The following is an 18,074-nucleotide window of genomic DNA, read 5'->3' on the forward strand; positions in this document are numbered from 1 at the left end:
CAACAGTCACTAAACCACATCCCTCAACATGTCTGAACCTCCCTTGAACACCTCCAGGGTTGGTGACTCCCCCACCTCCCTGTGCAGCCCATTCCAGCACCTGACCACTCTTTTGGAGGCCGTTCCTTCTCATCCTGGTGAGACTCACCCCATTCTGAAGCTATCAGGAACTGCAGTTCAGGTCACTCAACGCTGAACAATTACAGAGTGGTTAACAGAGATAATCTGGGGAGCTCTGCATCACTACTGCATCATCACCACCCATCCCTAGGACTCATCGATGCTAATCCAGCCATTACACAAGTACTTTTATAGCATGTCTGGCATGACAGCTCCTTGCTTTATTCAGGATTTGGGGCTTCAGGTGAACGATGTTTCTTCATTGTGTTGTGGAAGCACAGCTTTGTCATGAGCAAAAATCTGATTCTGGGGAACAGGAAGATGCAGTGCGTAGGAATAGACAGAAAACATAGGTGTTAATGTCAATATTTCTTCCTAAATTAGTTCTCACGTTTGCTGCTGTTTGGATTTTGGATTTTTAAGGCAGGTGCTGTGAAATGCAACCATTTGTGCTGCTGGTTCTGTATGAGCACAATTTAGTTCCCTATCTGAGCGGTGCGCTGAATGGCCACGGAGTGCCAGAACTGCCTGTAGCAAAGTCAGGACTTTGGGTTTTCCCACTCTGTTTTTCCCTTGTGCAGAGTTTTTGTTTCTTTGCAGCTTGTTCTCTGTTCTGCTTCTGTAGTTTCAGACTCGCCTCAGGAACAAAACATATTATTTGCCTGCAATGAAAAGAGATTTTTCTATGCTGTGCACCTGGATGAGATGATCTCATGTCTGACTGTTCAGCACTCGTACTCCTTATGAGGCACATCACGTGATAGGAGTTAATCCACGGAGTGACTAAGCTCACCACTAATGGGAATCATTACCTGACCTGGTAATGCAATAACTTTGGTAAATATAAACACAACACTGCAATCCTTTATTGGAACTCAGCGTTGTGTTCAAGAATGCTCATTGCTAACTCAAGAGGTAAAAGTCTCTAAAATGGGGAAGCTGTTGCTTCTCGTGAAGTTTTCTATTCCGCTTTCCTCACTTTGTTTGAGCAATTGGAATGGCTGTAGATATCTGCTTGGCCTGCTCAAGCCTCTTCATATGATTTAAGGAACCCCTGGCCAATACCAGCATCATAGCAGTCCCTATACTCCACAAGCATTTGGCATAGTGAAATAGAAGGCGTAAAGGCAGCAGTGCCTTGCTGCCATGCGCTGTGCTGTAAATAAAGCTATCAGAGTAGCTGGTAAAGCTGAACTGTTGCATACCAGGATCTAAAGCACAAACATAGGAAAAACCTATTCCACAAGTTAAAAACCAGTTTCCAGCAAAATTCACAGTTCAACTTAGAAAACAGTCATAGTTTGCGTCTTACAGACCTATGTTTGTGTGATGCACAGTTAGTCTATGAGCCTATAGATCGTGGCCAGGGCTCAGGGCATTTCCCAGTGAAGGGAAACACTGAAATCAGATCCAAAGTGTTGAGGGGATGCCAATTCCTGCATCCTGTGTTCACTGCTCTGGCAGAAACGGTGCAGTCAGAGCCAGGCTGCAAGCACCACGGGTCAGGTGTTGGTGCAGCTGACATGGAGCTGGTGCTAACTGGTAGACCAGCTCAAAAATGTCGGTGGTATCTTCACAGCCTTGCCCATAAATACAACAGTCTGCACCTGCCTGGGCGGGTAGGCTTCCCTGCCAAAGAAACGGCCTTAATTTACAGACTGGAGAGAGATTGGACACAGGGCTGCTTCGAACAAAAGCTCCTGCACCGCTCAGTGCTCCCTCCTCCCCTTCGGGCTCTTCAATTATTGACGATCAGACAGCAGCTGCAAACAGATACACGCATTTCAGGACAGCCATGTCACGTCCTACCAGTCCTTCTGGAGCTTTCCTTGTTGCTTTCCTTGTCCCATTCTAGTTAAGCTTAAAAGTCCGTTGCGTTGTTCCAAGTCAATGGAGTGACTGTGCAAACAGCTCTGCAGAGCTCTGAGTTTGCTTCCCGTGACTCCGTATCAAGCCGGCCCGATCTGCAAATCAACAGATGATACAACTGGCATCTTCACAGATTTCAGCTTGGCTCCAAAACGCATTATGTGATCTCTCTGCCTGTTACATAATTACCAGTAATAAAGACCAGCATTTGGAATTTAGCTGAGAATTATTTTGATGATGCACAGAGCAGAAGAGGCTCCAGATGCTCTCCTGAACAGCTATCGTTGCTTAGTAAGCAATTAGAAGCAGTCACAGCCTTTTACTGTATTTAAACAGCAAGTGGGCTACTGGGGCCTAATCCGTCTAAAAGCTTGTAAGTGCTGCTGAAATTGAGCAGTATTCCAAGGCTGGGAGCAGAAAACCCACATGTGCCAGCGTGGTAAGCAAATATAACTATAAATAATTAAGGATACGTTTGAAGTGCATATATTAGAGTATTAAAATATTAACCCCCACATAAGATAAAGGCAGAACAAAGATGCTGATGGAAATGTTGCTGTATGTTGCTCTAAGATAATGAAATGAATGCTGCCTCATTTAGAAATAACCTTTAATGTGTGACGCGGGCACCTCTTGGCTCTCTGTGTTGCTTTCTGTCTGCCTGAGACTCTCAGTCCATCTTGCATGGCATCTCCTGCAAATATCCAGCACTGCTGATGGGCTTCTGCTTGTTCTGTGCTTCGTATCTCACAGCAGGGAACCAAAAGCTGCACACAGAGCAAGGATGTGGGGTTTTTCTTTCTCTTAGAGGAGGTCCTGTTCAAACACATCCTGCAACAGGTGGCTGTTAAAGATCTGACTGTAGCTGCAAAACCGATGACTGCCTTAAATCAGCTCAGCCTGTTTCTTAGCAAGTGAGTGGCACTGGGGTCCAGCAGAGCACTGGCTCCATAGACAGGAAACTAGGAACCTGAACACAAGAAAGTTCAGTAATTTTCAGATATGGTCAGAATGCAGCATAGTACAGACAGAAATGGTACTCTTTTCTGAGCAATCTCTAGACCTTGTGATGGTTCATAGGATCATAGAATCATAGAACTGTGTTGGAAAGGACCACAATGCTCATCCAGTTCCAACCCCCTGCTGTATGCAGGGTCACCAACCAGCAGACCAGGCTGCCCAGAGCCACATCCAGCCTGGCCTTGAATGCCTGCAGGGATGGGGCATCCACAGCCTCCTTGGGCAACCTGTTCAGTGCGTCACCACCCTGTGAGTGAAAAACTTCCTCCTCATATCCAACCTAAACCTCCCCTGTCCCAGTTTAAAACCATTCCCCCTCGGATCAGTACAGAGCAGGAGCCTTCAGCCTCGACACGGGGAGCAAGAGAGGAGAACAGATCCATGCAGACCCATTGCTTGGGCTGCAGCTGTTTTCTGGCTTTATGGGATAACCCCGCTTTGCTCTTAATTCCTTTTCACTGTTTCTCTTCAGTGATAAACACATTCTGGTATTTGTCAGCCCAGACTGGACACAAAGGTTGTTTTAAAAACACATATTGTTGTGCCAACATAAAGACTTCTGTTGTTTGGTTTAACCCGTATCGTAACAGGAATGCGTTCTGTGCCAGCTGTCACTGAAAGCCAAGTCTTGTCTTAACATGTATGGGTGACACTACGGGGTGAGTGCTGTGAGTGGGTGACCCAATGTATGCAGAGCAAAACCACGCTCCTACCTACAGGGAACAGTGTGGGAGAGGAGAGAGAAGGCACCCACCATACCTCTTCTGTGTGGCTGTTTGAGCCATGCAGAGACGCTTTTTGATTCTGTGGCTTCGTGCACTGACTTCATCCATCCAGATCTCAAGGTGGGTTCACATGGCTGGTTTAATTTGTGGGTTTTAAAGTTGCCCATACCAAAGCAGGATCCTTCTCTTTGAAAAGTCTTGTCACCTCAGTGCTGCTCTGTGTTTGGAACCCATCTCTGTCTTTGCTCCCTGCACACCTGCAGATTTGGTTGCTTCTCACCACATCGTGTGACGGTCTGAACACATCCCGAAGCTGCATCCCTTGTGTTCAGCTAACAGAGGAGAGGGAATGAGAGAAAGCCAGCATGGCATGAGCCAAGGAGCAGCACACAGATTCCTGGTGATCCAGCTGGCCTGTAAAGACAAATGTGTCCCACCAGAGGAGAGAATGCAAGCTGTATTCACAGAGAATTAGGAGATGAATCACAAGTGCTAAGAGCAAAACTCGTAGGCTATGGAGCACAAGGCAGGCTTTAAGAAAGCACCATGACAACGTTCCTCTGAAAGAACCCAAGGTATCTGAGGGGATGTCAGAATCAAAGTTCCTTAGATGTGAAATAGATGTTCTGAGAATGTATTTCAGAAATTCATAGCACCAATGATAAAAGGAATCGAGAAAGATGCTAAGTGCAGGTTACTGTCATCCTGAACTACTGCTGCTGCCTTAATGACTTAGCATCTGTCAGAGAAGAAAGAGAAGTGAACAGCCGTGCAAGCCAGAGATAAAAAAGCCATGAGTTTGATATTCAAAATATTATATAGATGTGCCAATAACTAAAAAAAATAATGTCGGAAAGGGTTTGTTATGGAAAATAGTGACTGATGTTCAAAGAGAGAGCAACCGTGATCTAAAAAACCCAAAACATTGATACTGGCTCATTACTGACATGCCTGCAGCTCCTTCCCTGTGCAGACCACAGTGCAGCTCTAACACCACCTCTCCCATCACACAACGATCACATGCGGGCTGACAGCATCTCAAATACCACAAGTTGTGCTTTTAACATTTGGCATAAAAATGCACGTTTGCTTTTTCAACGTTCTCAAGCAGTGAAATGCAATGTCACCCATGTGAAAGCCCAGTGCAACACCGAAACTACTTCAGCTGAGCAGCAGCAAAGGAAATAGCTCCGCTTGTGTGGCGTAAATGGATTGATGGTCGGCAACCTCAGGAAATGAAAGCAGTGATGGAGTGAGATGTGAAGGATGACCTCATGCTTTACTTTTTGTAGCACATGGGGGAGATAATATGGGCAGGGTTCCACTGATGCTGCTCACGTCATGCATCTTCAGGAGCTGAGAAGAAAGAGTTGTGTTTTCAGCAGGATTAGTACTGGTAGTTGTATAAATCAATGATGACTTTTTAGAGTTGGAAAGGGAAAGACCTGTTTTCACAAAATGAGAGTCATACTGGCTAATTGTAAAGATGTCATTTAGCCCCTATGCTGAAAATCCCTGACTCTGTTTGGAAGGCTCCAGGGACACCTCACTGTGGCCTTCCAGTACTTGAAGGGAGCATATAAACAGGAGGGGGAATGGCTGTTTATGAGGGTGGATAGTGATAGGACAAGGGGGAATGGTTTTAAACTGAGACTGGGGAGGTTTAGGTTGGATATGAGGAGGAAGTTTTTCACCCAGAGGGTGGTGACGCACTGAACAGGTTGCCCAAGGAGGCTGTGGATGCCCCATCCCTGCAGGCATTCAAGGCCAGGCTGGATGTGGCTCTGGGCAGCCCGGTCTGCTGGTTGGTGACCCTGCATACAGCAGGGGGTTGGAACTGGATGAGCATTGTGGTCCTTTTCAACCCAGGCCATTCTATGGTTCTGTGATTCTATGATTCTATTTCCGCAACTCATTACCTTCCACATCTGAATGAGGAATGCATTCAGAGCGGCGCTCAGTGCAGACATCGGTCCCCAATGGTTTCCCACCTGTAAAACAGAAGTAGGCTTTGTTTGCAAAGAGTAAAGCATGGAAGGGGTGGAGAAGAGGGGAAAACGGGACATGGAGGCTCAGTGATTATTTAAGAAGAAGAGGCTCTGAAGGCAGGAGCTGTGCTTCTCTTCCAGGCACAGTTTACGTAGGCATTTTCAGTGACTTAATATGTTAAGAACTGTGACACGCCAACACTTGAGAATATTCCCCGTATCAGATAGCCTAAGCCAACTGCTAAAGTTGTTCCCCCAGGGCCAAACTCAGCCTTGTTGCATCACTGAGAGCCTCCTGCAGTCTGTGTGCTGGGATTCATGGCAGAATAACGTTTGGAAAGCACACACACTTTCCATTTTCCTCTTTTTAAGCTAATGCTGAGGGCTGCCTGAGATTCAAGATGTGTCTGCATTCATGCCACATGCTCCAAAAACACTGAAGCGTAGCTTAATGATTTGAATTTATGGACGACAAGGCTAGAATGAAGTGTTTTGTGGGAATATGATACTCCATATAATGCATTCTCTAGAATACGTTTCTCCCTCAAAAACGAAAGCTTGTGATGATCACTGGATGCCTGACAATGGGCACGAAGCAGTGCGCCCTTCCCGGAGCAATGGTGAGATAAGGGAGAGGACACTGAGTCTGCTTTTCAGCTCTTTGTCTACAGAAGGATGGGGAAATGCTAAGGCAGGTTCAAAGAGGGGCCACAGAAATGATCCAGCTCCTGGAAAACAAGCATTAATGATGTAAGGTTTAAGGAGCTTAACTTACTCAGCTTAATTGAAAAGAAGGTTAAGGGGTGACTTGATCGCCGTGTGTATCCACACACACCTTTAAAAAGCAACTGATAGGGAACGGCTTTGCGACAGCACTGACCAAAGCAGAACAAGATCCGCTGCTTGCAGTGCTGGCAGGAGGGTTTTGGAGCAACCACAGTTAGCTGACAGTGAGGATAACAGGGCAGGGAAGGGCTCATTGAGAGCGGTGAGCTGGAAGAGTTGGGAGCAGTTATCGGCTTAAAGGCACTGTATTTCATCCAGCTTCTGGGCTGCACCGGGAGGGAGCTCTGATGATCATAGAAGCATGAAGGTTGGAGAGGACCTCTCAGATCCCCCAACCCAACCTGTCCCACCATGGCCATGCCCACGTCCCGCAGTGCCACATCTCCACGTTCCCCATGGGACTGCCCCTCTCCTCGTGCCAATATGGAATCCTTCAGGCTGGAGAAGACCATCAAGGTCACATCCAGCTGCACTCTCTCTGCTCTCGGGCCACGTGAATGGGAGTTTGCTGCTCATCCCTGAGCTCACAGGGACAGCGGCATCACCCACTGCTATGATAAACACGCTTGTAACCCTCGCAGCTTTGTGCCAACGCAACTCCAGCCTCCGGTTTACAGGGCGCTGCGGGTACATCCATCACCCGGAGCGAGGCTGACCCAGAGCTCCTCGTGCACTCTTAGGGCTGCTTCCCTCCTCCTTACGTGTGAGAGCACCTGAGGCCGCCCCCGGGGGGGGGAGCAAGGGAGGGAGGGGGAGGAGAAGAAGGAGGAGGAGGCGGCGGCCGCGCTCCGTGTGGCAGCGGCGGGGAGGAGCTACCTGAGGAGGCCATTTCTCGGGGAGGAACGCGGCCGTGGGGGGTGAGTGAATGAGGGTGGGTGAATGAGGGAAGAACGGGGCGGGGGGGGGGGGAGAGCGCGGCGGGGCCGCCCCGGAGCTGAGGGGAGGGCGCGGGGGAGCGGCACTGAGGGGGTGGCGGTGCTTCGTGCAGTGAGGGGGGAGCCCCGTCGGGGTCCTCGCACAGCTGCCCGGCCCCGCAGGGAGCGCTCCCCCTCCCCTCAGCCGCAGAACGGCCCCGGGGGCTCCGCTGCTGCCCCGCCGTCCGGGCTGTGAGGAGGCAGCGGGCCGCCTCCCCGGGTGGGGCTTCGGTTCCCGTTGCAGGCATCGCGTGTTGGGTGCTGAGCTTCTTCCTCGGGTAAACGCTGTGGGTTAACCGCGAGGTCGCTGCGGTCCCAGCTCTCCCCCAGACGCAGCTCCTGTTCGCTTCCTCCCTGCCTCATCCATCTCCAGGCGAACGCAGATGCTCCGTGCGGCGGCGGCTCTGCGGGCTGTGAGCTGCGGTGCAGCCGCGCGTTGCCGCGGTGAGGTGCGTTCCGCTGCTGCAGCCAAAGGAGCCCCGTCCGTATTTTCGCTGGGTTTGGTTTCTAATGACGGCGGCGGTCCGGCCGTGTGACACCGCTCTGTCGCTCACATCCCAGCATTTCTCTCCTCCTGCGGACGGGGACAGAAAAAAGCTAAAGGACAAAACGGGTGCGAATACGGAAGGGTTTACGCTCAGCTTTGGCTCTGCCCTCCGCTCACCCTCGCTGCTCTTAATGCTGTCAGGTTTCCAGGACTCAGTGGTCTCCCGTAATTTGGGATTTCCTTGTTTGTTGAGGTTTGTGAGGCTTATTCTAATGACTTGCGAGCTGTTCGTGCAATCTCCTATTGCAAACAGGAGGAAAGAAATTAGGATGTTGGAAACCATTAATTAGAAAGACAGGGAGCATTGCCTGAGAGGGTTTCAGAGGAACATGGGTGTCTTCCAGTGTAGTCATAGCTGTTTCTCTTGCTATTATGCTTATTTTGGTGCCTGCACTGCATGTGGACTCCTAAAGTGTGTGAAAGCAAAGCAGTCATTGCCCAGATGAAGCTGAAGGCACAACTTGAGGAGAATCCCCACCAGCTTTTGGGACGTAGCCCAAATGGGAGGTGTAACCTTGCTTGGCGTTTCTGCAGATGCCATGTGATGTGTGGTAATGTGCTTAAGTCCTCGCATACTGTTGTAAATCTGGTTTATAATCTATAGTGCACGGGCAGCAGGGATCTGGAGGAACATCTGCTCGGGGTGTGCGTCTGAACGACGTCTTAATATCTCATGGCACTGAAAAAGGGCCCTGTGCTCCTTTTGCTGCTGAAATCAGGCTGGCTTTGGGAACGATTGAAGTGATCGCAGACTCAGATCCATCACGGCTATAGAAACGGCCTTTGAATGTTAATTCGCTTCGTTTAATTGAATCTTCAGATATTTTGCTTTCCTCCCTGTTGGCCTCACCTTCCCCTTGCTGTCTGTGTTGCTTCAGGAGTGATTCCTCTCTGCTGACTTTCCTGCTAATGCAGGAGTTGTGCTCGGCAGATGACAAAGACTGAGAGCTAACAGATGAAAGCCAACTGGTGTTACCCACGTGATTGAAAGCTGCCTTTTCCTTATATAAACAGCATGCCTGAGGTTGCTGTTCCAGCTTGCTTTATCCCACCCATGGATCTCTGGGTTTACACGTCACTCTGTGTTCTGCATTATAACTTTTTCCTTTTTCTTTCTTTTTGTGTGTGTGCGATTCGTTATAGTTGAGTGTCAGGAAGTGTGCAATACGCACAAGTCAGAGAGAAAAATGCCCGTCCTGCAGTGCACGTAATGAGGAATATGCCCTCAGAGGGAACCTCTGCTTCCCTAAGATGCCTTTAGAATTCTTGTGTGGCGACGTATTTCCAGCGTGCCCCTGAGAGAGGGGTATCAAATGATTCTCAAAGGCTGCGTTTCTCCTTTTGTGCAGGTTATTTTGGGAATGAAAAGTGCAAAATCTGGCTGAGGGCTGTGGAAACGGGAAGGTCCCAGCCTGATCAGTCCCTGTGGAATGACATGTATTGAACGTGTCCTTTGGTTGTGAGACACACGGCCTTGTTGGCAAACAGCAGCGCTTCTCAAACAGCTGCAGCTTCTGATTGTGAAGTGTCAGCAAAGCAGGCTGAAATCTCCCAGAATAGCAGCAGACCTCACCTGGCTCACCCAAGGCTCCCATTCTAATTCAGACTGGTTCTGAAGTCCTCAGTTTCCTCTTTCCTAAGTTACTCTGTGCCCACAACAGGAGCTCAAGCAAAGCTGTGAGCAGTGCTGTTGGGAAGGGCAGAACATCACACTTTTTGCAGGCCTCCATGCTGCCCGGGGGGGGGAGTCTTTTCAGAGGGAGACCTCCATGTGCAGATCTGGTTTCTCTTTCCCTTTTTGTTCCCACCATCTGGGAATTGATTTTATTCTTAGAGGATCGGGACTCGTTTGCTGTGTTCTAAAGATGGATCCTCTTGCATGAAATCTGAAATGCAAATACAGAGCAGCATAGAGTGAGTTCAGAAATGATGAGGATGAATGCAAAATTGAGCAGCAGCACTTTGTCATAAGGCGTTTTACAATCAGATTCTGCTAGCTGAGGCAAAACTACTTATTGGGACTTCCACTGCACTGCACTTAGGATTCAGAAGAGAGGAAAGCAAAGAATCAGTAAGTTGATTTTAAAACATAAGTAATGGTGATAATACAAGGCACAGTGTTTAGGAGTAGAGGAAATACATTTGTAATGTGCACATGTCAGTGTATGTACAGCTGGAGGAGCTCCAACGTTCTTGGGCTCGTAGATATGAGCTAGTAATTGCCTCCGGTCTGCAACTGTTTTTGCCAGGCAAAGCACATAATTTGGTGCTGTTCTGTTGTAAGCTATATTTTACTACAGAAACCACAACAATCCTTTGTCCTCTGAGGAATGTGGAGCTGCATTTGTCCCCTTTTGATGGGGTTTTCTTGTCTTAGCCTTTGTGCTTGGGTTTGCTATGCAGGTTAATGTCTGCTTTGTAAAGATGGGTTGGCCCCAAGCACCGCACAGCCCATATTTGTGCAAAGCCTGCAGCAGATGAGGAATCCAGCACAGACCTTCAGTCTGCCCTCTGGTTAAAGAAAGAATATCTTTGGTCAGCCCTCTGTAAGCAGCTATTATAGCTGGGAAAGTGGAAGGCAGGACTGTGTCTGCTGCTTACAGCCTCGCTTGTCCTCACAGAGGTCAGCCCTGAAGTAGCATTTCTTCAAAGGCCGTGAGGAGAATCATCGACACAGAGAAATGCTGCTGCAGGAGTCAGGGCTTTATAGCCTGGTGGGTATGGCAGGAGCACATTAGGGGTGTTGGCGGTGCATGGCCGAAGTGAACCTTCTCTTTTTCCAAAGGCCTCCTGTTACAGATTGCACGTTCCTGATGTAGGTTTGAGTGGTCTTGTTACCCTGTTCTGATTGCTGCACGGCACTGTAGTGCTCACAGCGTCATTTCTGTTACTGCATCTGTTGTCCGCTGGGCCAGCAAACAGCCTTTAAGATTAAAGTTTAATCAGTCTGAGTGTTTTGAGAGTGAGCAAGTGTAGACTTCATTCTTCTGGAGAATTGCAGCCTTCTGCTTTGCAATCCCTGGCAGAGATAGAATGTTCTGTCAGAAAATGTCTCCGGTGAGAAATAGCAGGCAAGGAATACATTCTGTGGGATGGCATGAGCAACCTCGTGCTTTAAAGCTTGTTTATTAATTGCTTGTTAATGGGCAGCTTTTGGCAGAACTTCTTTTTGGTATGGCCTCAGGAATTTTAATGGTGCATCAGTCAGTGCGTGGAGAAAATATACTCTAAAAGCAGTGAATAGGATGTTCAGGGTTTGCGTCCTTTGGTGCCTTGGGCGAATCGGTCTCGTTCTGGTTTTGGTCAATTACAAGCTCTGCAGTAACTTCGTTAACAGCAGGGACGTGCATTGTGCTCTGCAGCTCCAGTGCAACACATTGATTTGCATCCCCACACTCACCATCAGTTTTTTCAGACACGCCAAACCCCAGCAGGTATCAGGAGTACTGAGGAGTGTTTTACACTTCATGTTTAAAGGCCTCTAAAAGGGATTCCCAATGTGTTTTCTGGCTGACTGGACGCTCTGTATGCAATGTTTTCATGAGCAGAGGGGCCATTACAGTCACTGGTCTCATAGATATACCAGTATGTGTTTCCATATGTGTAAATATGCACAAGTTGCACGTTGGTGGGTGGGGGGAGGTCTGGTTTTGCTCTGGTCGTGAGAAAATGGGTGCTGCTAAGCTGACTGAGCCCCCTGGTTTTCATTCCTCTGCTTCCCCTTCTTTTGATAATCAGTGGCTGAGCTTTCACAGAAATAGGGTGTATTTCCCTACGTTCCCAAAGATACCTTTGTTTAACAACATCCCTGAAGGCAACCAAAGGTGATGGATAAACAGAGCAGTGGTAAAACTGAAGTGAGAGCACAGCCTGCCAGCTTAAGGCAGGGAGCCCTGCACACACACACAGGGTTTTCTGTACCCAGTTCTTTGTGTCCCCTCCTCCTGTATTGCTGGCCACCTTCCTTGACAGCTGGAAGGGAATTCTGAATTGCTGCTCCTTGAATGAGCTTTAACATCTACCTGGTCAATTGAGTGCTGTTTTGGCGACCTGGTAAATGAAGGTGAAAGCATGCAGCAGATTCTCCCTTCCCCTGATCTGCATGTTCCCTTTCTGGCTTGCTGAGCATCATTCCCACAGAAACGTCAGGAGCAACTCCCTCTGTAGAACAGAGGAGGAGGAGGAGGGCTGCTTCTTGGCTTCCTCCACCTCCTCTAGCTTTGCACCTCGTTACTTCTGTTTCCAAGAAGTAGATGCAGTAACAGTAATTCCATGGGAAACACGTTGTAACATAGGAATTGGCACATTTTCCTAGGGGAGAGGAATGGCTCCAAACCATGTATATATCTTTTCTCTTTCCCAAATTAGATGGTAAGTGTTTTGGCAGAAACTTAACACGAGCTTGGAGGCATCCTTTTTTGGGGAGGGATATCAGTCACCTTACGGCTGTCTGTGGAAAGCAGCATCCCTGCTGCTGTTATGAGAGGATTCAGTGGCAAAAGGTGGGAGGTGCTGCAGCCATGGGTGCTAGTGCTGCCTGCCCTCTGAGCTCTGCTTGTCGTGCCTTCCATGTCCCTGCTAAAAATTGCCCATCCTTCCGTTTTCCCTCCAGTACAGCACGTGGTTTCAGAGCTTGGAATCAATGGGCTGAAGTATTGTGGGGCCCTTAGGACCGCTGTGCACATAACACCAGGTGACACGAGCAAGGGACTGGAGAGTTAAACAGCTTAACACATCCTGCTGTTCACCCCTTAAGTACACACATTGTTGTATAAACATAAGTACTGTACACATAGCATGCTCTGCAGCTCTACCGTGTCTTTGTCCTTCTGTAGGCACTGCTATTGCTAGATTGGGTTATCTTCAATTCCAGCAGATCTCCATGCTTAGCACAGAAGCAAGCTGCTGGAGGGGTCATGGTGTAACAAAGGTGTTGTGCAGAGGTTAGCACCTTCGGGCAGCAGCAGTTGTGCTGGACCAGGGCCTTCATCTGCAGTGGGGTCATTGCTGGAATGAGCAGTGCTTTGGGTATGGTCATCAGTTGTGCATGTCTCCCACTCATTCTGGGGGAGTGACACCATCAGGCTGGTGAGTGTACCAAGTGAGTCATGCTTGTGCACATCGGGCTTCCATTAATCAGGTCTATCTGAACAGCACACAGAGTTTATTTAGAACATGGGAACACAGTCTGCTGCAGAATAAACCTGCTTGTTGCATTGTATCTGTTAAGGATCTTCTCAGTGTGGGTTCAATGCTGAGAAATGTCTTTTAAGTGGTGAAGAATATGATGGCCAAGGCTAAATTGTATCTTGAACTAAATGCAAATGCTTCCTTAGGAAGGCTACACAGAGAGAAGACAAAACCACATGGAAAACACAAATATGGGACACAAGTCCTGTATGACGTGTAAATTAAAGGTCTGTGCTACTGCTTTTGTTCTCATGTACCACTTCAGGGCACAGCCTTAAACTCCAGAGTCACTACTTGGTATGTCTGTAGTTCAGAATTGAAAGCAGAGCATCCACCAGCCGTGCCAGGGTCCACTCCATCTGGGCAGGCCCTGTGGAGTGTGTTTTGTGTTGCTTTACCACCAGATTTTTGCTCCACTGCAGCTTCCTTGAGGTGCCACTGAGTGCTCTGTCCCCACGTGCCGTCAGACCTGCTTCAGCTTCCCAAGTTCCCAGTCCTCCCCATACCCACACACACGTTGGTGCTGACTGTGTGCATCTTCCTTTGCTCTGAGCCTTTCCCTGTGCTTGGAGTAGCCGTCCAAGCAGAGTTCCTGTTGTTTTCTAGAAATGATTCTTAAAAGTGAATGTATTTCTAGCCGCTTTGCAACTCAGAATGCCATATATACTCCTGCGTACGTTTTGTATGGATTTGTGTGCTCCTTTGGGTTTGTCAGACTGCACCTTTTTGGGTCTGACTCTTACTTGTGCAGCACATTTTTATCTAGTGCACACTGCTCTGCTCGTCTGAAGCTGTATATAAATAATGGAACGTCCAGGGCTTGCTGGCACAAGTCAGCAGAGAGCTGCATTTCCTGAGGCGCTGCTTCAGAGCCCTGCTTGGTTTTTGAGTCCGCTGTGCAGGTATTTTTACATACAGCCTCATGTGGCCCTCAGTGCTGAGCCTCATCTGTCTGCCACCTTACGTAAGTACACGCAGACCTACGTTGAACCGGTGTGTGCACAATGCAAACAAAGGTTAAACCGACTTCCTTTCCACTGCCATCTCTTCCTGAAATGCAGAGATAGGATAATGGAGAAGCCTGCCTGCAGCACGGGAGTGGTGTTACTGTCCTGGAAGCATGCTGGGCTGCTGCCAACAGGCATGTCATGTGAATGAGCTCTCAAAGAAATATCAGCTTCCTGTGGCCGGGGCCTTAACTTTGGGATATAAAGTGATTAAAAAATGGGCACTGATTTAGGAACCCTCTTGCCATACAAATGGAATCTTAAAGCAGAGTCAGCATCAGCAGCCCTCCTGGGATTGTATTGAGGCTTTTTTTGCCTTGTAATGTGCCTTCAGGCCGTTCTTCTACAGGGTTCTATATTAGTAAAACAAGTGCCTGTTTGGTTTAAAGGGAATCTCTTAAATTCTGGTTTCTGTTTCAACAACTTACAAGTCTGAATTTTCCCACTTCAACAGTCAAACCAGATATATCATGGGTGGAATGAGATTAATTTTATTACATGCAATCGCAGAGGTTGGAAAGGACCTTCAGAGCTCAGTGAGTCCAGCCTCCCCCTAAAGCAGGCTCTCTGCAGCAGGCTGCACAGGTCGGCATCCAGATGGGTCTTGAATATCTCCAGAGAAGGAGCCCCCACCACCTCCCTAGGCAGTCCATCTCAGTGCTCCAATCACCCTCACCATGAAATTCTTCTGCATATTGATGCAGAACTTCCTATGCTTCAGTTTGTGGCCATTTCCCCTTGTCCTGTCCCCACAGACAGCTGAAAAGAGGTTGGCCACATCCCTTTGTCTCCGACACTTAAGATATTGATTAGCATTTATCAGATCCCCTCTCAGTCTTCTTTACTCAAGGCTGAACAGATCCAGGTCACTCAGTGCTCAACAAAAAGCTCATCAAGCTCCGTATTAGACAGCGTGCAGTAATGGGAAGTGTTTCTGGTATTGTGTGCAGGTTCAGCTTTGACGTGTACAGCACTGCATTGGCACTGTGGCCAAGGCAAGCTTGCTGGCTGACACTTTGCCCAGCAGCGTGGGTCAGAGTAACTGTAGAGGCAACAGGTTGGCTTGCTGCATCCAAAGTCGGGGCTGTAATGCACTGGTGGTGCCTTGCACATGGAATTCAGGTAGGAGCTGAGCTTTGCAGGCACTGTTCTGACCCAGTCCCATGAGGATATGCATAGCTGAAGGCAGAGATCTCTGCCTTTGCTTGGTACTAAAGAAGCAGCATTTGCAATTGGGAGTTGCAGCAGTGCCCAGGGTGCAGAATGCGTTGTGTGCATGCATGCTGAGCGGCAGGGGTACACTCATGGCTGCCAAGAAGGGTCTGCCTGGTCAGACAGTGTGATGTTTGTGTGCCCACATCTGGCTCTGTCCAGCAGGTACCGTATGTGGATACACTTGTTTGTTTGACGCCTTGAGCAGCTTTGTAGCTTGCTTTATGCCTACGTACACAAAAGCATCTGGCAGCTGGGTGGGACTCTCAGGCTTGTGGATGTCAGGCCTGAGCCAGCCTGTGGGATCTGTGTTCTGAGGCAGTTCTCCTCCCAGGGGGCTGATGGCAGGAGCTGTGCAGAGATTTCTGCTTCTGGAACAGAATTCGTTTTCGTTGCGCGGTAGCATGATGTTGCAGTACAATTAGAGGAACTATTCCTGATCCTGTCTGCCTTTGCTATCGTTTCCAGATCTCTGCTCGGTAATCTGCTTGGTGTCCTCTGAAAAGACACGAATGGTGATGATGATGAAACTGTGCATTTTCAGCTAAGTGCAGAACAGAACGACTCCTTTGCTTTGGGGCAATTCTCATTCGTTTCTGTTCAGAACAGTTCCAAGTACACAAGGTGACCTTCCAAAGCGCTGTGCTGAGGCCATCGAACTCAAGTCATGTTGAGCTACCAGAGATACTCATTTGTGTGCCCAGACATCATTACTAGTCCTGCTGATCCCTTTGGAGTCACCGGAGCACTTCTTTAGATTGTCTATAAAGTTGTTGATTTTCCTTAAAAAAGAGTTATGTGTATTTATTTTAGGAATAAAGTGGACATTATCTCCTGCAAGATACAGCTAGGGAACGGTTAAGCCTTTTAATATCCCTAGGTGGGAATTAGGGAACAAGAATGGATGCTTTGTAGGGAATTACTGGTTATTATTACAGACTTCTGAGAAACAGACGTGAAATTAACAGTTGTGTGTCATTTCATTACTGCTTTGGCAGTCTGCTTTCCTTTTCTTTAAGGGTAAGATGGTTGCTAGGGCTTTGTAGTGAATAACCTTTTTGTGTTCAGCTCAAGGCAGAGGATAATTATTGTATAATTTTGGTTTGTGAGGTCGTTTGAAACATTTTTGGGAAGAAAAGAGCTTCGCTTCTGCTGCTCCCCTCCTTGCCGGTTGCCCACTGTAGGCATGTCGCTGCGGCAGAAAGGGAACTCTGTGTCTGTCCTCGCCATGTGCTCTTGGTGTTTGCATGAGGATCAGGGGATGAATGCGGCCTTGTTGCTGTGGTCTGCTGCTGCCTGGTGTGTCTGTGCCGGTGTGTGTCTGCTTCAGCAGCATCACTGCCATGCAGAGGTGGTGGACAGAGCTGCTGGAAATGCAGGAGCTGCACGCTGGGTTACAGCTGACAGCCTGTGAACCCGCGTAACCCGTTGGCTTCAGGGGCAAATTTTCTTCTGGGTACCAACAGCTTTCCCTTCCCACATGGCCCTAGGGAGCTTGCTCCCCAGCCAGGCTGATCATTAGGACTTGACAGCTCTTCAGCTCTCCGTGCCAGACAGTGCAGTACAGCAGCACACCGCAGGGTGGCACAAGGTGGGACCTGTTGGGTTCAACTGGGTGTCCTGAACGTGGGCATCTCGTCTGAGCTGCCTGGCCTCTGTCCCTCAGCAGTCACGGTGGGCCCAGCTGGGTGTGCCAAGCACGGCCATCTCATCTGAGCTGCACCTCCTGTGTCTGTCAGCAGCACAGAATGTCACGCAGCTGTGCCTTGCCCTGTGTGGTGCACGTCCCTGCATGGCTCCCCAGTTCCCCAGGCTCTGGGATCCTTCCCCAGTTGCTGAGGCTGGGCAGGCCCCGCGTTTCCCTGCAGCTGCATGGTGAGGCTGCACAGCGCTGTCCCACAGCCTCACTGCAGCTTGTGTCTGCACAGCACCCTCCTCCCTCTGCGTGTCAGTGCATTGCAGGAATGCATGTACGTATCTACTGTATGTTCTACTTCATTGCTGGATGAATGTTCACAATTCAGCACGGCAGCTGTTATCTTTTCTTCCTTGCAAATTGCTTTGCTACACGTGCGAAGTCTTAAATGAACATGAACAACAAAAGTTAGCCTTGCTGGGAGCTATCTAGAATTGCAGACTCCATGTGTTTATGGGGTGGAAAATATTTTAAATGAGAGGAAACATATTCTTGCTTAAGGTGTGCCTCTAACTCAGGATCCATCACTTCTGCACGTTGCCGTGGCAACGCTGCAATAGCAAGGGAGTTCCTTTTATGGCTGATTTCCGAGCAGGGAGCCGGCAGGCTGGGTTACTAAGCAACCCCATCCTATGCTCCGGTAGCTAGGAGAGGCAGCCGGTGCTTTGTAATAGTGCCCGTGGTTCTGGTCATATGTTCCTTCCATCCACTTCTGTCTTTTTGGTGTGAAAATAATTGCTGTGGAGTACACTTACTGTTCCTGCCTTTGTGGGGCTGTTTTTTCCTCCGCTCTGCTTTCTCTCACTTGAATGTTCAATGCAGGAACATTCATAGGAAGGAGAAGACAATGGTCCATTTATCTAAAAAAAATTATAAATCAGAGTGCTCTATTCAACATGTGAAGCTGAAGAGTAATTAAAGTGATGCCATCTGCGCAGTGTGAAAGGAGACACATCCTTGGCCTCCCAGGTTTGCAGCTGATCAGACGTCACATTGGAGC

At 48.6% G+C, this 18,074-nt stretch overlaps 1 protein-coding gene and 1 long non-coding RNA gene across 11 annotated transcripts in view; one reads left to right on the plus strand and one right to left on the minus strand.

The window, feature by feature from the left end:
- Positions 1–360: 360 nt before the first annotated feature.
- On the minus strand, positions 361–7,356 carry LOC121107654. The gene is made up of 4 exons (XR_005841932.1): positions 7,325–7,356; positions 5,654–5,725; positions 2,598–2,959; positions 361–2,084 (listed from the first exon to the last, which is right to left on the minus strand). It is a non-coding gene; the product is annotated as an uncharacterized LOC121107654 (long non-coding RNA).
- Positions 7,323–18,074, plus strand: part of TANC2 (tetratricopeptide repeat, ankyrin repeat and coiled-coil containing 2) — a 173,824-nt gene continuing 163,072 nt past the window's right edge. For all 10 annotated transcript variants that reach the window (XM_004948525.5, XM_015299380.4, XM_015299383.4 and 7 more), the window contains exon 1: positions 7,323–7,365. The gene's annotated coding sequence lies outside the window, so the exon portion shown is untranslated. The remainder of the gene's footprint in view (positions 7,366–18,074) is intronic.

The sequence above is a fragment of the Gallus gallus genome, chromosome 27 (genome assembly GCF_016699485.2).
Source record: "Gallus gallus isolate bGalGal1 chromosome 27, bGalGal1.mat.broiler.GRCg7b, whole genome shotgun sequence".
Classification (NCBI taxonomy): domain Eukaryota; kingdom Metazoa; phylum Chordata; class Aves; order Galliformes; family Phasianidae; genus Gallus; species Gallus gallus.